General features: G+C 45.4%; 1 protein-coding gene across 4 annotated transcripts in view; it reads left to right on the top strand.

Moving 5' to 3' along the window:
- PPARA (peroxisome proliferator activated receptor alpha) overlaps positions 1 to 26,024 on the top strand; it is a 264,838-nt gene that overhangs the window by 15,948 nt on the left and 222,866 nt on the right. The window contains exon 1 of one of the 4 annotated variants that reach the window (XM_085652414.1): positions 1,978 to 2,228. The exons of the other annotated variants lie outside the window; for them this stretch is intronic. The gene's annotated coding sequence lies outside the window, so the exon portion shown is untranslated. Of the gene's footprint in view, positions 1 to 1,977; positions 2,229 to 26,024 lie in introns of those variants that run through there. 4 annotated transcript variants of the gene reach the window in all.

Below are 26,024 nucleotides of genomic sequence, written 5' to 3'. Positions count from 1 at the left end.
TCCCGCTTGTGACTTATACGCATGGCATTTCTGCTACTTCTGAGAATGTAACTTTGTGCTTTCTTATAGATTTTTACTTTCCCTTATTTGTTTATGACTTTAAAACATATTGAATTGTGGATATAGCTTGCTTTTTAGCATAAAGCACTCAGACCTAAGATGCTCTACTCTGAGAATCATGTTGCTTGGCGTCCAGTTGAGACTTGATTGCAGAAACTACGATTTGGTGGGAATGAGAGCCAAAACATGTATTTGGAACAGTGCTAGACTACATAATTGTATTTTCATTCACTTTACACATTTTTTATTCGTGGAGTGCACTTTTGCACATCTTTGCATCACACACATTTACAAATAGAGTCGTTGGGAGATAAAGTGTTATTTGCTTGTTATGATATAATATTTGGTCAAGCGTTGCAGGCAGTATTCAAACCCCATTCTCAAACCTCCCAGGCCTGCCATTCGGCAGTCCTCCTCTTTATCATGTAGTTATCTGTAACTAAGCAAACTGGTATAGCAATAACAGTACCAGCCAGGTTTGTCTGTGTGCCTAAGGGCAAGGCAAAACCCTCCTGGGTGTAGGTAAGTGCTCGATACTTAAATATAACATACAAATACAAAGCTAATGATTTATTCAAGGACGCCAAACTGAAACCTAACAAAACGAGTGATCAATAGAAATTAAGCTAATATTTATTTAAATATATAATAATTGTGTTAGTCCCTTAGGAGCATGGCAGTATATACTTGTCCTTTGCATAATTTTCAACGATAACGGCATAACCTCCACTCTGTCCTGTTCTTGTAGTAAAAGGGCAGTCATCGGGTATGACTGTTTGTGTATTAGAATAGAACCTACCTTAGGGCCTGTAGTGCACTTGGGGCTATTGCGAAGGCTATTAGTAAAGCTGTCCACAATTTGACTTGGGAAATTTTGAGAGATTTAATCTCATGGGAAGGCCTGTCGGATACTTACATGTATAGTTCTGAAGTGCACCTGGTCAGGACTTGTAACCCAGTCCAGATGTAGACCACTTTCTGTAACCATGTACAGCATTATAACCACTTTCTGTAACCAAGCACAGCATTATAACCATTCTAGTATACACAACTGCACCAATGTGTGAAGTATGCATATTGGAACATGCATTTGTTATGCAGTAAGCTCAAGATTCTTTTGTGTATGTAAAAGAGCCATTCCAGTAACCCTTGTGAACAAAAGCACAATGCAACAGCCCTACTGGATCATATTGCGTCTGGTGGTTTGTGCAGCCCAAATCTTCCCTGTTTCTGCCAACTATACTTTATCTTGTCGAGGCCCAAACCAACTATCCAGGCAACAATATGCTGACGATTAGCAAAATAGGATATATTGGTTATCCAAATCATGGCCATTAAGCCTGTTGGCTAAATTGGACTTCAATCAGGCCCACTGACATTTCAAGGATATTGAATGTGCTATGGTGGGCCTAAATCAATTCCTGTGCTGAGTTTTGCCGAAGGCCAGCCCCAGATCCGCATTCCAGATCCCTTCTTGTGTCAAGCTAGAACCTTTTTCTATGTTATTCACCAATACAGGTAGCTCATTAATTATTCTTCTCCAGGAGAACCTGGATAGTACAAGCCTTTGGCAATGGTGATGGTCACCCCCATGCATAACTGCTTGGTTCTTAATCGCTTGTTTATAATTCTCACTAATCCTTCTGCGTAGTTTCAATGAGTTATTTTGTCTTGTTCAATGCTCAAATCATTACTTTGTCCTGTCCATTTTCCAGTCATGGAATGGGGTCTCCATGAGTCTTAAAATGGAATGCAATTAGAGCAAAAACAGGCCCTCCAGGGTTCCATCTTCACATTTACATAGAGCCCCTTGGGGATCTTCTTACTGATAACCACATCAAAAGTTACCAGTGTAATGATTATACACAGCGAGAAGCACCGAGAACCAACTCACCATTTCTTTTGCCCCACTTGCAGGGGTTGAAGGGCCACTGCCTCTGAGGAGCAGTCGTTTTGGGGAAAGCGGTAACTGAGACCGCCAACGCGCCAGGATTCACAAATCCTAGCAGCGGGTCGCGCTGAAAGCGAGACGCTAACCCGCGGCACGGGACACTCGCGGGGACGCGCCCAGGCCGCGCCCGGGCAAAGCTCGGGCCAAGGGCGGGCCCGTCGGAGCCCGGGAGAGGCTGGGCTGGGCCCCCCCTCGATCATCCAGAAAAACACTCAAGGTAAAGTGCACGTTTGAGCTAAGAAATATTTCTCACCCGACACTACTATTAAATAATACCAGCAGTTTCCTGCTATACTGCCCGCTCCTCTTGCTATTTGACTGTGGACTCTGGATATTGGGAGTATTTATCCGATTGCAGGAGTGAACTGAGATGAGTAAACGAGGGGATAAAAGCATAGTAGGAACTCTGGACTCTTTCCTGACCCGGGCAACAACAGTCCTTCCTGACACATGAAATAGAACTAACAGAACGACGCCTATCGATGGAACCCCCTAATTGTAATAGATTATCAAGGGGAGGGTCTGGGCCAAACATCGCTTCATGTGAACCCCTGCTTCTAAATAGGGTTATAAAAGATATCGAAACCCTGAGATCCATACAACCTGACATGGCGGCGTGCACCCAACAAAGAGCGTCCTTAAGGCTGGCAGTTTAAAAAAAATCAACGAAGACCCTTACGGATGCGGCCCAAAAAAGAGAAAGGGGTGGGGGGCTACAGAGACCAAAAGCAGCGAAAGCTCCAAGGACAAATAAACATGAGGGGATGGTAGTCCCAGAAATAATTCAGCAAAACACAGATGGCTTAGAAATAGTGGAAATAGCAGACACTGCCAAATTTCCTGGGATGTCCGAAATATTGTGGCAAAGACTTGAGACACTTGTTGGTACCATGTTAAACCCCATTTTATCAAAACTATCCCAGATTGAGGAAAAAATAACTGCATTAGAACATCAGGCCACAGAAAATAGTCGCGCTCTGGAGGCCGTAGTAATAAGGGTTGGACAATCAATGGACAGACAGCCCCTAATAACCCAGGAGAGGACCGGATCCCATTCCAGTATAATGCCAAAAAATCCCACCCCGAAAAGACAAATAGGGACTTAAACCAAAGAGACAATTAGGAGGGCTCAATCCCAATTCCAAACATGGCACAAGGTACAATTACCCCTAAGGCTTGTAGTAACACTAGGTTTTTAGTGCCTAATAAACCGATTGAGACAGCTGATAATAGAACCCAGGATCGGGGGTATGCTAACGTAGGACGAGGGGGGCAAACAGCATACAGATAGACTCGGGCATGGGCAGTCATAAAGAAAAAAGTCTTGGTTTGAGTAGTCAACCGAATGACGCACAGACCCTACATTTACCCCCAGCAGCTGTGCCTCTAGTCTTAATTCTGGGGAACGTGCCACTGTTGCAGAAGGGGCAGATTGAATCAACATCGCAACTAATGTCCAAAGCGCTCTACTGGGTAACCCAAAATCTGGAACGGGGGGGGCTTCAGGCAGGAACATTGCAAGCCAGATGATTATGGCGAGAAGAGTACCGTGGGTGGGCCCATCAAGGAAAGACTTATCGGGTGACTGTGTGGTCTTAAACTTCAAAAGCGAATCTGTTGTTGTTTTTCTCCATGAGCAATTGGGTAATGACCACATTAAAAATTCCTGTATCGTCGCCCTACCACTGGGCTTTTTTTTACAAACCTCCCACTCTGTTTAGATCAATGGCCCACTCACTCCCCAGGAAAGAAAACTGGGGGGGGAACACCCTGGGGTAGTACAGAGACCGTGGACTGGAGGTACATGAATAGATATGCTCCCCTTTCGAACCTTGACGCTTGCGATTGACTACATACACCTCATAACTGCCCACAGCTGTGTAATGAAAGGCGATAACCCCACAACCAGGATAAAAGCGTGAGCTTATCAGCATTGCCCCCTACACAACAGGAGACTAAAAGAAATGTCATCAAAATAGCCTCATGGAATGTGGCTGGTATCGCACACAAGATGACTGAAAACTACTGGCTAAAGACACGGCAGGACCGGGAATTAGTCTGCTTTCAGGAAAAATGGGCCACGGAACCAGTTTTCATAAATGGTTATCGATTCTTCAAGACTCAGGCAAGCCCGTCTCCATCAGGGAGGGCAAAGGGGGGCTTCTTGACTCTGATTAGGAATGATGTATCAATAAAGGTAAAGACGAATCTACAGCCCAACTTAAATTTACACGTTTTGATACTGGAGATACATCAGGAAGGGGTATGGGTCTTGATAAACTTCTATAATAATAGATTTGGCACTTTGATGCCCATGATTGTGGGGGGAGGTTGACAAAATTATATCAGAAATTGTATTCAAGAATAAGAACCCTAACATTGACATAATTGATTTCAATATACACCCGTGTAATTACAAAAACTTGCCAGTGTGCGGCTTAGAGGACATGAGGGGAAACCCCATCCACCATTTTACACATAGTGAATATGGAAATGGATTAAACAAGCTAATGGGTTCGCTAAATCTAGAAATAATTTCGGACTCAGATCACCCAACAAATCCCTTGCCGGGCTCCTTCCTAAGAAATGGGGTGGAGTCTACGATAGACTATATACTAATGACCGCTCCTTTAGCGGAGAGAGTAGAAAGGATTTGTAATTCTTTTACGACTTTTAGCGACCACGCTATGGTCTCAATAGAGTTGAAGGTACCTATAACCGGGGGTCAACCTCGCAGAAATATTGGGACTCCAAATGTTTCCAGGAAAAACGGGATTCAGCTCAAATGGGCCACTATTGACATAACTAAGCTGGTCCCTGAACTCATATCAAACGCACAAGTAGACATCCAACTATGCCTAGATTCAGAATCTGAGGCAGGGACAGTTGTGCCTGCCTGTTGTAATATCCTAGCAAAAATAAAACAGGCCCTAACAAAAACAAAAACCATAAAGAGCGGAAATGGGAAGGGATGGTTTAACTCTCCATGCACTAAAACTAGAAAGGCCCTGATGTTAGCCTTAAAAGCTAACCCTAGGAACCGCACTCAAATAAGAATGCTCCGGGCTTCATATAATTCTGCAAGGAAAGCTAGAGATAAAGAACTCAGAGAGGCAATATGTGCCTACTTGGAAAAGGCAGCTTGTTCTGGCAACAGCTGCGAATTTTGGAAGTTAGACAACGCACCATATTTTAAAACCCTAAATAATCCCACAACGGATGTCAATGTTGATGAGGAGTCGTGGGTAACTCATTATGAGAACATCTTTGCCTCAAAACCCCGACATTAATAATCATAAAGTGACAACCCTGGATACGCACCATACACCTATATTCTTCTCACTAAATGAAGTACAGGTGGCGCTGAGTTCATGTAGTTCGGAGTAAGGCCCCCGGACCTGACGGGGTCCCAATTGACTTCTTTCAAACTAACCCCGACCTGTGGATCCCACTCTTAACCAATGCCTTAAATAGCATAGCCCAAACAGGCCCCCTCCCCTCGTGGTCTTCGGGGGTCATAGTGCCCATCTTCAAAAAAGGCGATAGAGCTGCCCCAAAAGCCTATAGACCAATATCCCTGCTGGACACCACATCAAAGCTTATGGGCCGTCTCCTCCTCTCTAGTTTACAGAGCTGGGCTAGAGATAATAAGATCTTGACCCAGGCCCAGTATGGCTTTCAGCAGGGAAGGGGTACTGTAGACCAATGCCTGAATTTAGCATTGACAATTGAAAAATACACAAATATGAAAGAGGGCAAACTATACATGGCATTTATGGACCCCAGCGTGGCGTTCGGCTGCGTGGTCCATGATAAATTATGGGACATAATGGAGTCGATGGGGGTTGACCCGGTTATTTTACATTTTATAAGGCAATCGTATGCAAATGCGACAGCGTCAGTGCGCTACACTAAAACTGGTGACTGTACACGCCATTTCAAAATTTCCAAAGGAGTGAGACAGGGCTGTGTACTGGCCCCTTTCCTTTTCTCCTTGTATACAAATGGAGTTGAGAAGGCACTTACAGTAGCCACTAGGGATGTTCCCATCTTCGAAAATCAAATGTTACCAATACTGTTCTATGCAGACAACGCTGTTTTAATTGCAAGAACAGGGATTGGGCTATAAAAGCTTATAACAGCGTATATGTCTCTTTTTTATAGATTCATTACACCTAAAAGTAAACCAAGCAAAGTCTTTTATAATCATAGCTGGTAGCACTAAAGGAGACAAAGTCCCATATTTTAGCGCGGATACAGGGAAAATCGAGGTCGTAGACTCTTTTCCCTATCTGGGTATTCTCTTTGACAAACACTTGTCGTGGGCAAAATTGATGGAAGGAAGGAGGCTGGTGATGGAGAGGGGTATCATGGCCATAAAAACCTTTGCAAAGAAATTGGGTGCCAAACCCTTACTACCAATAAAAAACATATATCAGGCTAGAATAAAAGCTGCAGTGACCTACGGTGCTGGGGTATGGGGCACGGTTATACCCACACCACTACAAATTATAGAAAATACATTTTTCAAATCAGTAGTGGGTCTTCCCCCCCCCCCTTCCTTTGCAAATGGCATTTTACATACGGAATTGGCCCTCCCTAATATATCAGAATATATACAACTAGCCCCGCTCCTCCTATGGCACTCTATATGGAGGAGAGATACAATACCGTTGACCCAAATGGTAATAAGGAACTGTATAACGATGGATAACTGGAAAAGGTCAAAGTGGCTAAGTTGCGTGGAGTCAGTCTTAAAAGAGATAGGGCTCCACGAACTTTTTAAAGATCCCCTGGTATGCAAGAAGGTGTCTAAGCAGAAAGTCATCGGTATGTTTATGTTAAAGGCTGAACACAAGCACAGGGAATATTATCAAGAGAAATCCACAGTACAGGTTTATCATTTTAACCCACCGCCTATGGTGGGAGATTTTTCCTATTTAGCCAACATAAACCGCGCACGCCACAGATTCATACTGCTAAGATTCCGTACTAATTTAATCCACTTAATGCTTGGTTATCCAGAAAAAACCTATAATTACTCCAATTTAATCATGTGCCCGTGTGATAATTTATCACCCCAAACCAAACTGCACATAGTGTTATTTTGTGGGCTCTATGAGAGCAAAAGGAAGGCCTACCTGAAGCCAATTCTAAAGAAAATGGGACACAAGCAGTGCCGGGTAGCATTATTCTTTTTAAAAACACTACCCGACCCACTGGTTTGCTACTCTGTAGCAACATTCTTATGGGCCTGTATGAAGAAAAGGAAGGGGTAGGGGTTGATATTTAGCCCGTTAAGCTGATTGTAAATTTTAATGTACTAATATCTGAGAAATGAATTGCCTCCTTTATTATGTCTTTTTTTAATGCGTTCTCATCTGATTCTAGGATCATGAAGAAAAATGTTGGAATTTTATTGATATTTTTACTGATGTATTTATTATGCGTGCTTTTATGGTAATTTTTATTATGATCGAATAAAGATGATGATGATTATACACCATTGTACTTGAAAGCCTCTCTGCTCCGGGCATCCTATGACTCAAAAAATGCCTGCACCTCATGCTGATATGGATGTCCAGGGCCTCCCTCAAGCTCAGCGCCACCAAACCAGAATTCCTGCTATTTGCCTAGGGAAACTAGCCTAAACCCAGCTGAATGGCATGGACCTGGATGGATTCAAACAGCAATCATCCAATGACAAGTCACTTGGATTCACCCTGGACACCAGCCTCACCCCCAAGGGAACACATTGCCAAGAAAGCCTTGACAAGGCAGCCTAGTACCAACTCTCTCCAATAAAGAAAGTGCAAACATTCCTCATAGAAAGCTACTTCAGAACTGCAGTTCAATCCCTTGTACACTCGCATCTGGATGGTGGAAGCGGCATCCTGCTTCATGACCTCCCAGAGTCCACACTGGCCTTCCTTGAGGGCATACTAAACCCTGCAGCACTGTTGATTGTGGGCATGAAAAATGGAACTTCGCAGGCTTCCCTTGCCAGCTCAAACCATCTTCAAAACTAGCCGCATCACAACCAGCACTTCACTTGTTTGGCTGATAAGCTCACCTTTTCTGTGAGCTCTCGGCACACAGGTAGCCAGAATACCAACAGCTTGAAGGCAATAAAATTAAAAACAAGGCAACAGGCCACTCTTGTGTATGCACACGGGATCTGAAACACTATCCCTGTAGGTATCAGAAGAGTCCCAACCTTGCTCCAGTGTGTGAAAGAGCTGGAGATCCACCTCTTTAAAGAACACTACATCACATGTACTTCTGCTCCAAGAATCCAGTTACCTTTCCGATCACTCATTGTCTGAATTTTTGCCTCTGCATTGTACAGAGCTCAAGTGCCTTTTGGCTAGTCCGCGCTCTAAAAATACCACATACATACATACATGCATGCATACATACATACATGTAGAAATTCTAATTCCACAACACATAAAAGATGTAGACACTAATCTAACTAGAACACTCAAACCAGATCTGTCCTATAGACTTGCTTGGAATCTCCTACCCTGATGCCTCTGGACAGCAAGACTTCATCCTTATGACCTTTTCCTGTCATATAAAGGAATCAGCTAGATGTGATGGGCTGGACGCTCCCATAATACTGTCTCGCCATCCCTCCTACGTTGGAGAAAAATTCTATCAGAACTTTTGCAGATAGTGGTGCCAGCATTAAACATTAAACTGTTCAATCAATCAGGAATTTGTGAAGCGCACTACTCACCCTTGAGGGTCTCAAGGTGCTGCGTGGGGCGAGATCTTGCAGCTCCGTCTCACCCAAAGAGCCTGGTACCGAGGCTCTTCCTGAAAGCTCGCAGAGTGGGGGAACGTCTGATGCTGAGCAGGAGTTCTTTCCAGGTCTTTGCCGCGATGTAGAAGTAGGCTCTTTCACCCGTTCAGGCTCTGCAGATGCAAGGGGTATCGGCGAGGGTGAGGTCAGCGGAGCAGAGGCTTCTCTTGGGTGCGTAGAAGGAGACTCTTTCGTTTAGGTATTGGGGTCCAATGTTGTGGAGGGATCGGTAGGCATGTATCCCTTTACTCCCTGGTTTGGTTCACACTTTATAAATACTGTTAAACTCATTTTAACCACTGCTGCTTTTTCTTTTGACTTATTACCCTCCTTTAGCCCTCAGCGATCCCCCTTTTAAAGTCCTCAATGTGGATGTTACTCAAAATGCAAACCTGTCGGTGTTTCAGGTGAATGTCGCAAAACATGCACTGTACTACCTATATGGGTTTGGAGGCAAAAGACTGCCCTAGTTTTTGCAGTGGTCATTGATCTGGTCAGCTGTAACTGATTGTTGTGAGGTAATTCTGGCAATGCTAAAGCTTTACAGAGCACTAGGTCATGCAGACGTCCGAACACGCAGCATGAAGTGCACAGACCATGTCTCATCTGCTGATGGGCCTGCAGTGCCTCCTGACCAAACGGGCCAGTACAAGACCTTATGCTTAAGGCCTTCACCAATTGAGTTCATCTGCCTCTGCAAACTGAAGCTGGTATACCAGTTAACCAAACTAAACTCAGGCTAAATAAAGTATTCAAGACAACTATGACTCTCCATTCTGCCAGCGAGATACATACGTTATAGGACCTTAACACTACATGTCTAATATTCCATTCCCTGACCTCAAACAAGACTTCAAAGCAGATTTCTGGTCACACTATGTAAAAGAACAAAAAAGTAAATCTGTTCATCCATTCCCCAGTTTAAGAAGCTCAAATAGCTGTACACTCACTATAGTGCTCATTCCCTCTTGGGAGCGGATCATGGCAATAGTACACCCTCTGTCTTTGAGATTCTCTGGGTGTTGGTTGAATATTTACCTTTTTCAGTCTAGACAGTGTTTAAAGGGTTCGGGTTACTTGTAGTCTGCCTGGCTTAGTATTGCATTCACCCTGCCATTGAATGCTTAAGCAAACAGCGATTGGGCAAACAGGGAGGGTCATAAACTAGTGCACGTGAACCCAGCCCATACATTTATTTCTGCTGTGATAACCAGCCGTGCAATTTTGTTATATTGTGTTTTTTTTAATCTAGTCCATGCCACATTAAAACTTCCTCCTATAAATGTCTCTCAAGTATCTGAATTATGTACGTACATTTTACAATTCTCTTCCGGGGATATCTTTTCAGAGTGTTTTTCATTTTCTTGTAATAGCTAGTCACTTTGGAGATACCTTTGCAGAGTTTCCCTGCATGCTTCAATGGCGCCTGGAGTCTGAGGACTGCTGGGCCACGGTTTTTGGTGATATGATGGCACTTGATGCATTGAGAGCATGGCAAATGTCTCTCTGTTTGCAATCTAAAAGACGTGAACAATTTTGCCGAAGGTCGTTGCATGAATAGAATCGCTCATGTCAAACGTGTGTCAGTGTACCAGGACTCCAGAGTGAGGCAACACAAAACGTAATGTCTGTAGTATTGTGGTGTTTTGTTATGGGGAAACTCTTCTGGATTGAAACCCTTGCTTTCTATTCAATTAGTGAGGCAGATACCAAGTCGCATTGCTGATTATGAAATGATGTGTACCTGATTACAAGTTGGGAGGTTTATTCCCTCCCACGACTAAATTTAGGCACGGGGCGGAATTACGAGGCTATTTTTATTTAACGCATCCGATAATTTTCGGATGCGTTAAATAACCCAACATTAATTATATTTTGGCAGGTCAAAACTGCCGAAATTTAACAGGGGAAGATACGTTAAAAGGGGACGTATCTACCGTATCTACCGTATCATGTGTATTTTGGTCCGTTAAACACCAAAATCCACATATTTTCCCATAAACTCAAAATAGGTGTTACTTATTCCACCCGATGAATAATGTACCACGTGGTATCTTTATTTATCAGGGGCGATAACCTTGGTATCTAATCTAAAAAATCCCGAAGGCCACAGTGTACAATTTCCTGCTTTATTTTTTTTTTTTAGAAGTGAAAACGTTTCGCCTTATATCCGGGCTTTCCATTGCTGAAATTGTGTGATTACTCACACGTAAGTTGTAAAGAAATAGCCGAGTGTATTGTGCAGTTAGCTCAGTCTTTTGAGAAGCAACCATAGATATATGGGTCAATTCAACCTTCCAGCAGGAAGTGCCTTGCAGGGCACAGGCTGAACCTCGTATCACTTTCTCTTCCATACACTTTGTAGGGCAGTGGGTAATGGAATACTTGTTGAATGCGGAGCTCTGATGTAATTGGTGTCGGCAAATTCTGAATCTGCATTCCTACCCAGCCAGGCTGCCTGCTATTGTGGCCAGACACTGTGGTTGCATATGGAAGACCCTCAAGACTCAAGAGAAGGTGGCAACTGTCTGCTGGTTTTACGACCTGTGGAATGTGGTGCAAATGTGGAGCAAATTGCCTTTGCACTCAAGTCAGTAGCAGTGGTGTTCATGGTGCAGCACTGTCTTGGGCACCCTACTGTACAGTTAGTCACCTGCTGTTGGCATCCAAGCCTTGTGTACCGAGCCTCACCTGAATGTTAGTGGTAGCAATTGTGTAGCGCCATCTTCCCAGCCAGCTGTTGGATAATTGACTATTTAGAGATGAAGCTGACATTTGCGTTGTGAAAGAATATGAAACATCTCAGGTTATTCTTTCACACAACAGAGAGGCAGGTATATTCATTGAGGGTTGCATCCACCTGAACTCTCCTTCAAACGTCGGCAATTCTAGAACTTTAAATCCGGTCAGAGAATGCTAGGAAGAGATACTAACAGAATCCAGTTAAGGACATAACACACACCGCTCCATTTTCCACCATTATTCATTTGGTGGCTCTTCGAACTGGCAGTGTCTGGTTGGCTGAACGGATGCCACAGTCCGGCAGAACTACCTCTCCCGTCAAGGGCAGGTGATTACACTCGCTGTATAACCCATGCTCCCCCTTGGGTAGCTTGGCACTGAGCAATCATGCTCACTATAGAGGCAATGTGTAAAACAATGTCACAGCAGCCACTCGCCAATGCAGTGAGCGTCACAAGAGAGACTAAGCTCAGGATGTATGTAAAAACGTTTATATTCAACACACATATTCAATCATTATAACATGATCATCATATACTATTAGGCATAAAACACTATTGCAAATATTACTAGCAATACTAGGCCCACTCATTAAGATTTCACTAGTATTAGGATTTCACTAGTATGCACACTATGGACAATTCCTAATCTAACTCTCCCCCCCAGCAATTGATAGAGAGCACCCTTATGCGGTGCACAATATCAAGATTATGTACGTACTCCAAACATAGAACACTTTTTAGCAGCACCGCAGGCTAAAGCTACGCGGTAGAAACCCAATGTCTAAAGGTATTGTGCTTTTGGCAGTAATCGATGTATAAGGAGGCACCGCAGGCCAGTGTAGCGAATCTCACTCCACACTACTACACGGTGCGACAGGTATCAGCCAGTCCATACAGCACTCTCTTACATACTCATATGCACTCACACCCTACAGCTGTGCCAATGGTACCCAGCAGGTATATGGTGTACCCTCTGCGGATTCCATGGCCCAAGCCTACCTCCACCCTCAAGTTCACCCCTATTTCCCCATACTCCTTATTGGAAGATAACCAACCTGCCTCCCGAACAATGACCTGCACGGGGCTAAAGTCACAATTAGGCAGGAAGCAGGTGGGAATGTGTAACATTTTCAATTAAGAGGTAGACTCAAATCAGGGAGAGGTTTGCAACATCCAGGGAAGTTCACCCACAGGTCTCAAAACACAAAGGAGTCCTGCAGTCTCTTGACCCGCTTCCGAACTGTCTGAGAAGCGTTTCTTCAACCCAGTCATTCTCGCTCGCTACTACCTGGTGCCAAGATGTCTTTAGGAGGGGCCAGGTGTGGAGAGGGCAGTTGGTCCGCCCCGATGAGTGTCAACAAAGGAACAATCATTAAGTGGGTAGTAACATAGGGGAGCCTCTGGGTAGGAGGAGGCACCATGATTGGTACACAATGATCCAGGTCGTGCCTAGCCAATCCGGGCACAGCGACTGGTGCGCGTAGGGATGAGTTGCACCAGACACTTCAAATTTCAAACACTATGAGTTGCAAATTTTTGCACCCCCATGGTAGGGAGGCACAATGACCGGAGAATGTCGAATTGGGTTGCAGCAGGAAATTTCGATTACACACACAGTGCACAATGATACAGGTTGCATCAGACCAGTCTGGTCAGACACAAACTGGCACAAATTCAGCAGAGCCAGATGAGGTAAAAAGAGGCATTACTCCAGGTACACTCCCACCTCCAAGGGTCACACTCTCAATGAGCATGCAGTCAGCGTGACGCAAAAGAGAATTACAGGCGATCTGTGAAATGGGCCGCGCAGGGTCCCACAAACAGTGAATTTGCTCACCACCAGTAGACGCTTACGAGTGTTGCGGTGCCCGCAGTACGGGAACCACACACCTCAGATGCGGGTAAGATTTCTGGGGCTCTGCACTAGGCAATCTGGTCTCCAGACACAAGTCTTAATTCCACTCTCACACCACCCCAGAAATCTCCGGCAGAACAGGAGGCCCACCGTTGGGCCCTTGGAGAGCACACTCCAGAGTGCCACACTTCAGCATCTCTCTATTTGGACAGTTATCCTCCATGTGCACAACAGAGTCCTCTGGCAATGTGCACCACGCAGTCCGGCATCTCTGGTCCTACATCCCCACAAGTGTATCTCACCCTTTGCTAGAGGATGCCACCCATACTTATACTGTTGTGTGTCTTTGAAGTCTGGGTGGTTTAGAGGTTTTCACTTTGAACCACACATGTCCCCCCTAAATTGTAGGCATGTCTGCCATGGAGCCTTCAAATGCAGACCTTAATCTTTAGTGGTGCCATGATACGGCCTCTAGAGGCAAAGTGTCACAACCTCTATCTTCAATCTGTCCCATTCGGACCTCAAATGGCAGAGGTCTGCTGTTCCTGTGGGATTCCCATGTTTAATAGCTGTCAATTGGGGAATGTACAGATGTACCCCACTTTCTCCCCCCCCCAAACCCCCTACCCGACCCCTGGTATCCACTGGAGCCAGACACCACGGTCCCCGAGACTCTTGGGGCATAGAAATGTCCATATTCTATAAGCGGCATTTGTAAGCGTGTTGAAGTTGAAGTTGAAAAGGATTTCTTGAGCGCTCTATCACCATGCGGTTTCTTGGCGCTATAGAACGGAGTCAAACCAGAGGGGGGAAAGTAAGAGAGTTAAAAGGGGTAAGCTAGGGAAAACAGGTGGGTTTTGAGTTTAGCCCGAAAGTCAGAATAAGAGGGGATAGAACGGATAGCAAGGGGAAGTGAGTTCCAGAAAGTAGGGGCAAGGATGGTGAATCTGAAGCCACCAGTTTTTTTTTCTTACGGAAGCGAGGAATTTTAAGAAGGAACTGAGTGGAAGAACGGAGATCTCTGGTGGGAACATAGGAGTTGATTTTGGCACTGATGAAAGCGGGGGCGGTGCCAGCTAGGGACATGAAGGTCAAACATCCTATTTTAAAATGTGAGCGTTCCTTGATGGGGAGCTAGTGAAGGGTTTTCAACAAGGGGGTGATGTGACTGGTTTTAGGGAGCCTATGAATAAGACGGGCCGCTTGATTCTGGACGAGTTGTAGACGGCGGCCTTCATAAGCAGGAATGCCCGCATATAGGGCGTTGCCGTAGTCCAGGCGGGAGGAAATGAGTGCAAGGATGATAAGTTTAAGGGCCTCCATAGAGAAGTAATGTGATATTTTTCGGATGGTTCTGAGGGCCAAGAAGCATGAGGATACCACGGAGCTGATCTGGGGACGCATGGAGAGGTCTTGACTGACTTTAATACCCAGCGTTTTCACGGAGGTTGAGGGGGTAGGGGGGGAACCAAAGATGGAGGGCCAGAAAACGGGGGACCAAGGATTGGAGGGACCGCCAAGGTGGACCAACTTGGTCTTATCAGGGTTCAGTTTCAACTGGTTGAGATTCATCCAGTTGAAGATGAATGTAAGGGTAGAATGGACCTTGTCGATAGAGTCAGAAGGAGGGGAGAGGTTGAAAATAAGCTGCAGGTCATCAGCGTAATTAAACGCAGTGATCTCCATGTCCTGAAGAGCGGCGATGAGGGGGTGGATGTAAAGGTTGAACAGGAGGGGAGAAAGTGAGGAACCCTGAGGAACCCCACAAGAGACGGAATGCGTGGAAGCGAGAAAGCCGTCAAGACGGACGGCCTGGGTACGACCGGTAAGAAAAGAAGTAATCCAGGCAAGGGCTAGACCTCGAAGGCCAGCGCCCTCAACACGGTCGAGGAGGATGGAATGGTCGACCGTGTCGAAGGCCGCGGAGAGGTCAAGAAGAACAAGGGCCTGGGGGGAGTTGATATCGGCGCTATGCCTAAGCTTATCTACTACGGAGAGAACAACAGATTCAGTAGAGTGAGCCGGCCGACAGCCGGCCTGGTGGGTGGCTAAGAGGTGGTGAGTCTCAACGTGGTTGGAGAGCGAAGAGGTGATATGGCTCCCAAGGATTTTGCTTAGGAGCGGTAGTAGGGAAATCGGTCTGAAATTAGAAGGAATAGTGGGATCAGCGCCGGCTTTTTTTTTAATGGGGATTACAGTGGCGGCTTTGAATAAATCAGGTACCACGCCGCTAGTGATGGAGGTGTTTAAAAGGGTAACGGAAGGGGTTGGGCAGTGAGAAAGAATATCTCTTAAGATGTGTGCCGGGCAGAGGTCGGCAGGAGAGCCTGAAGTGACTTTTCCTAGGAGCATGCTGAAAGCCTCATCAGAAATCAGCGGAAATTGGTCAATGAAGAAAGATGGCAAGGGCAGCCGGGGACAGGTGAAAGAGGCGGGGGCTGTGGGGATATTCTGTTTTATTATAATGGCAATCTTCTCGATGAAGAAATCATTGAGGGAATCGCAGAGGGTCTGGGAAGGGACGGGCTTAGAGGCGGCTCTGTCGAAGGAGGAGAGTTGGTGCACAATAGAAAAAATCTCCTTGGGTTTGTTAGCTGCCAATTGAATTTTCAGCGAGAAGTATTCTTGTTTGGCAGAAAGGATAGATTTTTTGTATGCCTGCAGAAGAGTAAGGTATTGTAGCTTAGCGTCAGGGTGGTATTTGCGGCGCCAGTGGTGTTATGCCAAAACCCCCTTTACCAATGGAAAGGGTTTGGTACTGCAAATTCATTGATATGAAACATCATGAGGCTGCTCCCCTACAATCCACCATTACAGTGCAAAGTATTGTCAACCACTTCCCCAGATTGACTTACGGGCAGAGCAGGCCTCATAGGTAGTGCAAACACACAGGTATTCCTTACTACCTGGGCGCACATGCGCTGTTGTGCACATAGGACTGCGTGGCTGCAGAGACACATCTGTCCAGTGGTGCCAGTGCGTGTGCCCAAGACTGCAGAACAGACTGGATGCCAGTTTAAAAATTACGTGCGTCTGTGCGCATGCACCAACCTGCAAATACGATTCCTCAGGCACACAGAAATAAGGTTGAGGTCGTGGTTTCAAAAGTTCATCAAAAGTTCAATTATTTTCTTTGCCAACACATGTTTTGTTTTAGGCTAATCAAGTTTCAGCAGACTTTATTAGGGCTTAGTATCTAGAACAAAGTCATAATCTGTTTTAGGAGGAGTTGTTAAGATTATTAAGATTTAGTAAGAGGCCCAGAATCCAGAATGGAGGGCCCCAAACATGCAGTGTGCATTTGGGGAATAAATAGCGTGATTACACCGATCAGTGCCTGAGCAGGTGTGTAGGTGGTATCACCGCAGTGCACTGAAAATTATATAATGTGTGTGATATTGTGATAAGTCTTATGGTGATAATTATCAGGGTCTTTTATGTTTAAAGGTGAGAATATAAAACTGAACATGAAACTGACTAAGAAAGCATTACTCACTTAGAATCCTAAGTAAGTAACTCCATGGATTGTGTTGGAGATAATGGCCAGTAACAATAGAAAATCAGGAAGGACACACAAACATCAGTACCTATTTGGTAAAGGTTCATTAGAATACCTGTATGTTAGGTCCACGTTAGCAGGCAGCACACGCAGTCACGGGCACCATGGGTGTGCACTCACAGCGGTCTATACTGGCAAGCTGCTCATGAGTTTACCCAGGATATAATACCAGTGCGCACCCACCGGTCTGCAGATCGGCCCGTGTTTTAGAATATGGAATCAGCGCCATTTGCCAACATGAATAGGAAAGAGAAGCACACTTTCACTCTACAAGGACAGGCCACACACACCACCCTGCTCGGCCGAGCCCCTCACGGGTACTGTAGCGCACTCCCGGCCCACGACGGTGGACCTAGTACCTTGTTGCTAGCACCATGGATGCAGGTGGTAGACACAGGCCTGCACCGGCAGGCCTGACCCAGAAGTTAGAATACCGGGGCTGTAGGTATATGCGCATCAACCGGCAATGGCAGGCAGGTCACCTATCTTCCGTGCCATAGGTGCTGGGGCGCATCCTTCAGTATGCCACCGTAGGCGGGGATATATCTGAAACCGCATGAAGGCCAGTGCGCACACCCCTGTCTGCATTGGCAGACCAGCCCATGTTCCAGAATAGCGCAATTGCCTTGACTTCATTTGTAACCTCCAATGAGGACTGGCCCTTTTACTTCGGTTGTTACACATTTGCTTTAATTAGTGCCAGGGTGCACTATTTTCTTAATTGGCTTTCTTCTGCCTGCTGTTGCAGGCAGGCAGGACTCTCTCTCGTCTCTCTCCCTCTCTCTGCTTTTCTTAAACTTAAGCAGCACGGCCGCCTCAGACGTGCTGTTTTTTACCTGAACATGGGCGCCTTTGTTTTCTTATAGTGGATCGTCAGATGTCCATTGATGTCACCATGGCCGTACAATTTTAAACATATATTGCTCATATTTCAAGCAGCTCTGTACTGTTTTGCTTAGGTAGTTTATGATGCTCACTAGAGACCTCTAGGAGCAGCTTGCGGTACTGCACCTAGACATGCAGTGCTGGTGCCTTGCTCACTAGGGACCTCTAGGACCAGCTTGCATTATTGGACCTAGACATGCAGTGCTGGTGCCTTGCTCACTAGGAACCTCTAGGAGCAGCTTGCGGTACTGCACTGAGACATACAATGCTGGTTCCTGGCTCACTACACCAGCATTTGCAATGCACTAGGTCTTGCATTACTGAAAGTATGAGCTATTCACATTGCGTTATTTGCAAAGCCAGTACCTCAAACTGTCAGTAATGCGAGGCCTTTTGCATTGCAAATACTTGTTTGTTTATCCACCCCTCTCCAGGCCTAAAGCTTTCCTGCCGCTCCCCACCTAATCCCCTGTGCTAACTTCACTCCTCCCAGTCCTTAAATGTAAATATTCTTTTTGGAAAAATTTTGAAGGTCCCGACAGCTGCCTTTTGCGGCTGGTCCGCTACGTTTTTAAATAAGCTACATGACGCATATGCGCTTGCGTGCATCTGCATCATCATGCCAGTTTTTGGCAAAAAGCATTGGAAAAGCCACTAGGTCAAAAATATAAAACTTAGTGGCTATGGCAATTCTTATTCAAGAAGGCGTAAGTTATTGGTTTACCTAGATTTGAGCTATGGTGCAGGGTATGCTACGGAACTGGCTTCTTATCTCACGATTTTGAAATGAAAAGTAACAAAAGAGTTGAATGCATGTACACTTGGAAATTACTTCTCAGTGATTACCAACTTTTTGTTGTTGTTATTTTATTGTGTTGCTTCCTTTTTCTCTTGTATATACTGTCTTCGATATCAGTTATTTTCACTATGTATTGCTTTGTTTTATCGTCCTAGGCAAAATTACACTGTGTGGTGCATTGGGGAACCCATCAAGTTCACCATCTATCATTTAAGCAATAACTATTCATTTTTACAAATGTTGTGTACCGTTGTTGATATTTTATCATCATGGAATTGGAGAGAGGAGTTGGCCTAAACGGTTAGGGCGGTCGACCTCCAATCTGGATAACTGGGTTCTAGTCTCGGCAATGAGCGTCCTGCGATTCTGGCCAAATCACTTAATTTCCCCGTGCCTAACAAAAATGAATGTGTCCTCATGTAATGCAACTGATGCTATGTAAAGCGCTCGGATAGCCGATTCGGGTCAAGTTCGCGCTATATAAAACACTGTAAAAAAAAAAAGGTCGATCATTTCAGTTTTATCTAGCACCTGCTAGTGGGGTTGTTTGATAGACAGTTCGATTAGTTCATGGTGGCTGCAGGTGGTGTTATTAAGCGATAACTGAATTGCAGTCCCCGTAGTGTATTCCAACATGAACACCCTTCAAAATAACTTTTGTAAGGTTCCTATGGGGTGTGGGTGTATATATTAAATACCTGACACCTCATACTGGAAGCTGTGCAACTGTGGGGAAGAAAAAGGAGACGCCTCACGTAAGCTACCACCACGAGTCTTCATCGGAGGCACATTTCCTTTGTTTGCAAAACATATAAAGTGATGAAGAAAAAATATCACCCTGCTGTCTAAACATGTAAGGACCTCATGAAAAACGGAGAGCTCCCTCCTACTCATATGGTCGTCTGACCCCCACAAATAAAAATGCATACAGGAAACTGTTAAACATTTTACTAATCCAGATGATTAAAATCAGATCACATGTCCTGACCAATTACTAAGGACGTCCAACATGTTTTATTGCCACAAAAAAGTGTTTGTCAATTTTATCAGGGTTAGAAGTCCTTCAGATGGCCCAAATTGTGCATCACATCTAGAGAGGAGAAGGAAACGAAAGCATTGGTCAATTTCTTTTAATCAACATTATTGGTGGCGAGAACTAAATACAATTCTGCAAATTGTCAATAGTCGGGTCCATTTCTGAAAAACAGAAGCCTTGATTATTTAGTTAGTCCACTTGGTGAAAGCATAGCAATGGACACTGGCTATGACTGCTTCATGTGTACACATGCTTTGTGTTTGCTCCTTAAAAGGGAGAAATGTTAAATGCCAACTCACCAGGCATGGAGAGGAAAACGTAAAAGAAATATGCATATTCAGAAATAAGAAGAGTTACATTAAAAAACAAGCAAATTAATGTTTACAGGTAACCACTATTTGCTCCGGGTGGGGCACAGAAGTGCTAAACTGGGGATTGATCTTCCACGTTAAGTGCAAGTGGGGATCAAGACCATTCAACCTTCCAAGGAACACATATAGTTCAGTTTCTGGTCCAGTATAAATGCACAGCTAGTCAGCGATAAAACGTTTCCACAGGGTTAGGTGCGGCCCATATGAATTCGACTCACTGTATACATAATGTGACTCAAATACTCCCACCTAAATGCAGGCTAGACTTCGAGCATATATTGTACACATAAAGGTCTTCTGAGACTTCGAAAATTAGCGGGTCCTTATATTGAAAAAAATTCTGGACAGGGCCAGCTCCACTAAGTGTAAGACAAAACTCTGGGGTGTGTCATAAAACCATTTTTGTGCCACCAGCGCCCTTGCTGCAGCACCAAGGGTAGCATCCTGTGTAATGTTTGTATACAGAGACTCAGGGGCTGATTGCGTTGGCGGGTGGATCACCACCGCCGGCCATCAAAAGGTGATTTACCCACCGCCATATTATGATGGCAGTGGGAATTACTATTGTTCGGCGGCGGTCGGAAAGACCGACCGCCACGGTTCCGCAAGGCGGTCCTTTTCCGTCTGCCTTGCGGAACCAGGCAATCATTGCGGCGGTGCCTTGCTGGCACAGATGTTCTATGCAGACCTGGTGCCTGAATTCTCCAAAGCGGTCCCCTTTTCCAGCACCTGTTGTTCAAAAACTGCGACCTCTGGATCAACAAACAATGCTGGTGGCACCAAAGTGGATGTTTTTTGAAGATCAGATGAAAAGGCTGAAGAGGGATCTATTAGCTTGTCTTAAAAAAATTAAGTAAGCAAATTGATCTTCCTCATAGTTTCCTGAATTCTAGGCAAAACTTGAAGGGGTCATGTGTTAAAGTTGGAATAAAGCCAAGATCCTTATTCTTCAGTTGTTGTCAAGTTAAAAGAGTCACCCTGTTCGAAAGGACATTTGGCCCCATCGACTGCTCCTCGTCACCTTTTGGAAGTAGCCCTGCTATTGTTGCTCCTGGAGGCTATGTTCTTGATTTTTAAACCCTGCTTCATTGTAGATCATTGACGCTTCTCAGTAGACATTGCTACCTTGTGGAACAGCAATAGAAATCCAGCAATCCCAGGATTTAGGCCTGGTGTCCAAACAGATATTTGAGTGAGTGGAGGGGGGCAAACCCAACTACTGTATTTACATTTTTGTTTTCCATCGTGATCCTTTGGAATTTCTGTTTTCCAGCTTCTCTGGCTCATTACCACACTCAGCCAGTCTCCCCTAATCTTCTGTTTTAGCAGTAGTAAGGTTCTTCTGATTGGGGTCCAACAGTGACGTATCATTACTCTTTGTGTGCTTACAGTCCTACTTGACATGTGGAAATAGATACCGTTTTGACATGTTGACTCGTAAAACGTTTATGCATGTTTATATCATTTTAAGTGGTGTATAACTAAAAGGTTGTACCTTGTTACTTCAAATTTGTCATACTGAGAAATAGAATCTGTTCAGTTTTTATTATTTTAGTAAACAATTTTTATTGAAATTATGTTAGCAAATAAAAATAATTGTTCCAGCATCATCTTGCAACTGTATCGGTACACCTCCAGTCTACACCTCCTTAGCATGCATTCAATTGCCTATTTCACATAGTACCAGCGTCAGAACTCCTTCAGTCCAACACCTGTACATCGAGGCATCTGCAGTGGAAACAAGTAGGGTTGAGGATTTTTCCAGCACGCCACAGGCGGCGGGGAGTTAGGTAGATCACATACAGGTAGTTCAATTGGACCAATTGAGGATGAGAGGATGTAACAAGCTCACAGAGGACCATCCTGGCATCCTGCCGATTGATGTAATTAAAAGAACCCACCCACCCATCTCTGCCATTTCCATCTAAGGGCTGCAGATCTATTAGGGACATTAATTACCAGGGTGCAGTATAGCTGGCATTTGCCACCCTTACCCAAGCTCCTCCTCAATAGCTTGGCTTCAAGAGGGTTGTATTCAGGCAAGTCTGCTATGTCGGTCAAATAACCGTAAGGGATGTGTTGGAGCAGTAAATATTTGTGAAATTGTGTCCGGGACAGTTGGAAATAGGGTTGCATGTCAGACCAGGCTCACTGGCCATGTAGATTTTCAGGTATTGGCAGCTTGAACGTCTTATGGGTTGGAGGTCTGCATGATATGACCTAGTTATCTCGGCAAAGTGGGATCAACAAGGATTCACTCCTATTCACTCGGGGGCCTGGGCTACCTCATAGAGATCCAGAAGTCATAAACAGCGGGCCCTGAGAGGTGTGGCTTGGGTAGAAACAGGAGAATGTTATTTGCATAGAGCACTATTTTCTTTCCTCAAACCCTCCCCTCAACCTCATCATTCTAGCTAGGGATTCTATGGCCTATGCAAAAAAGGAGCAGGGATAGAAGGCATCCTTTCTGCTTCTACATTGAATAGGGAACGGGTCAGCCATCACACCATTTGTTTGCACTTGCGCTGTGGGTTTGGAGTAAAGAAGCCCACCCTATCTACGAAAGTGTGAGCCCAGACCCATACGTTCAAGGACCTTACCCAGGAAGGATTAGTTGAACAAATCAAACAACTCCTCAAAGTCTTTTAATAGGAGGGCACATGGATCTTGTATGTCTTAGATGCGAGCTAATGCGACATGTATGCGCCTTATGCTGTGGCGGGTGCCTCAACCAGGCATGAAGCCACACTGATCTGAGTGAAAAAGGGTTGTCTAGGGTTTGCCCAAGATCCTGTAGGCTTCCTAGATCGAGTGGAAAGGAATCTCCACCAAAATAGAGCTCTTTTGTTCATGCAGCATTTGTGGCTGTTGAGTAGGAAGTATTTGATTGTATTTGTTAGAGATGACCGCAATCTCTCCTGAACTACGCCTTATGTGGCCTGAGGACTATTCTGGAGGTCATGACCCTGGTGGCCAGCCAGTAAAGCAGCTTCCTAGTCTTGCCCCCATTTTCATTCACCTGTTGCATCAACACCCCTCCAACAATGGCGGTCCTCATCTAGGTTAAGATGCCACAGCGAGGTCTTAGCAAGCACTAGTTGATGATGGAGGACATCTTCCAGACCTCCTTTCCAGGCACTGCCGCTCCAGGTTCACAATTTGGGGTTCGAGAGAAGTCATTTGGTGCAGTTTATCTCTCTCTTTACATCTGCTATAGCTTTTCACTTATTAACCTCATGTTGCCTTTGCCGGCTGCCCAGAAGTACTGTTTGAGGCTAAAGTACCTTTGTGTTAAATAAGGATTTGAACTCGACAGACAAGTATTCTGAGCACTGTTCATCTGTAAGGTGCAGTGCATTCAGGCACCAAAACTGTCTTTTAGTGTTGGCGGATGCCCCAAAACTAACTACAAGCAGGGAATGATCTGAAATGCCTTTGGAGTGAATAGTAGCGGCCTTAACCTGAAGGACATCCGTCACTGGGAGCAAGAGGAAGTAAATACAGGCGAGTGCTCTATGTGCAGCAGAATTGTGTGTATTCCCTGTCTTGACCAGGCCCTCCAAACATCACACAAGCCCAGCCTCTAGCTTGTGAATTTTCTTTTTAGCTCTCCGCAGGCAGCCTACTGTGGGAGGCCCAGAGGAGTCCATGTCTGAGTTAGGGGAAGTATTGAAGTCACCCCCAAAGATGGTTACCTGTGTGGGAAGTTCAGTATGGTGGCGTCTCAGTGGCCTCAAGGCCAGGAGTGAGCATCTGATGTGGCACATAAATACTTAGGAGTTAATATTGTTTCCTCTCAAGGAGACCTTCCACTCCCACAAATCTACTGTTGTGATCGGCAGTTGTGGCTGCTAGGGGAAAGCTCCTGTGCAGACGTTTGGCTACTTCCCTGGATCCCCTCGTGAATCCTGAATGAAAGACTGTCGTAACGAAAGCAGCGCAAGAAGGGACAACTAGACCCCCAACCAGTGAGTTTTTTGTATCATCAGTGCTTGGTGTGTTCAGTGTAGTGGAGGATGGCAGTCCTCTTAATGTGATCTAGTAAACCATTTACATTCCAGGACATAATCAAAAAGTCTGTCATGTGGGATGCGTGATGTGGGCACTGCAATTACTGTTCGGTGTGCTCACTCAGGGCAGACCGCCGAAAAGGTAAAGGAATTGCATAAGGAACTTGGGTTCATCAGTGGTCTCTTGACCAGTACCCAATGCGTGCATGGAACAATATCCAACTTTTACAATACAAATGCTACTACCCCAGTTATAACCCCATACGTCCTCCCTTGAAGCATCTGTCAACCTATAACTCCCATCTAAACAAGCCATAACAACAGCGTGTGTCAGACATTAGAGGTGGACCTCCTCCTACGTTAGTATAATCTACCAAGTCTGCTTTAAGTTTGCGGTCAGGAGAAGCATCCGACCATGATGTACAGCCATCAGAGCATGATTCTTACAGGTGGGCGACTCGTCTACTTGTGGAGCCTGCACCAATCAAGTACTAGATCTGTGATAACACCAACTCAGGATTCAGTTGACTCAATCGGGCACTAATTGTAAAATGTAAAGTATTTGTAAAGCGCGAACAATAGCCCAAAGGCGTCAAGGCACTGGGGGCTGTCGGGAAGATTAAGCGAGCTATTGCCCAGTGTCACATGGGGCTAGCTGACCTGCCGCCATTTCCGGGGATCGAACCGTGACCCCCCCTTCCTCCGAAGTCAGACGCCCTGGCTGCTGCACCACACCTCTTCCTCTAGAGGCCGTCATTCTGTGAGAGCGGCTTTGTTTTGGCTCCAGAGGATTCTGGTGAGCCCTGGTGAGCCCTTTGCCCCCTTCAGGATAGTGTTGATTGCCTCGGTTTGGGTTTTGTGGTGATCAAGGGTGAGCAGTGCAGCCGGCTCGATTTCCTCTGACGTGGGATGACTCAGTGTGGTCTAGGAATCATCATGATGCAAGAGAATTGGAACATCAGGTCATCAGGCTTACGCACCTCTTGGAGCACAATGTCCCGATTTTGGTAATTGAGTATTCAGGCCCTCTTCGGGCGCAGTGGTGCACCCTGTGGCAGCACCGGGTCAGGGACCGACGTATTCCCTTGACCACAAACCATGAAGAGTGCCTCCTCTCAAGTATCCAGGATGTCAACCACATCTGCAAGAATTTCTCAGGGTTCATAGATTCTGCGTTCTCCGTGAATCCCACAAATCTAAGGTTATGATGTTGTGATGTATTTTCAGCATCTTCCTCCAGGTGTTCGAGGGATGCCATCGTGGATAAGAGCTTGGATATGCTTTTTTGAGGACTGGGATGTTATCTTCTAGTACAGAAATACGGCCTTCTGACTCAAAGACTCTGCTAGCAATGCTTCGGAGCTCCTGAAGGAGAAGAGACACATCGATTTTTTTTTTTTCTTCTCCAATTTTCATCTCCACTGCTTCCCATAAAGCCTGTATTTGCTGTAGTATAGTAGTCCGATCTCTAGATACTGTGGCTTGTTGATTCGGAGAGAGGGGGTGGAGGAGACTCCTGTGAGTCCTGTGGTCCCATAGGACGAGATAGTAAATCTGCCCATCTTGGTTTTGGCCTAAGTATTAAAGTCCCTGTCCTTCCCCAGGGCGTTGTGGTTCCAAATGTGAGGAAGGGAGGGTGGTTGGGTTGGAGCACTCCAAGAGGTCTCTGTATGTATTTTGCCACCACTGGGTCAGTGAGCCCACTGCCCGGTTAGCTCCTGCGCATTGGCTGAAAGGTCCTCCAGGTAACAAGGTTGCAGGCTGGCCTCCTCTGGCCCAATCAGTTTTTGGGTGAAATTTAGTCCAGGAGTTGTACAGTACAGGAGTAGCAAGTATGTCTTTCCTCTAACCGGTCCGCTTGCCTGTCGGTTGTTTAAAAGGTAGCCGTGCAGCTTGAAGTGGCCATGCTTCCCCAGACACCCAAAAGGGGCAGTGGCCCAGACACA

This window comes from Triturus cristatus, chromosome 4_1 (assembly GCF_964204655.1).
Source record: "Triturus cristatus chromosome 4_1, aTriCri1.1, whole genome shotgun sequence".
In the NCBI taxonomy this organism is placed as follows: domain Eukaryota; kingdom Metazoa; phylum Chordata; class Amphibia; order Caudata; family Salamandridae; genus Triturus; species Triturus cristatus.
The sequence above is the reverse complement of the archived record's forward strand: the minus strand, read 5'-3'. Positions and strand labels throughout refer to the sequence as shown.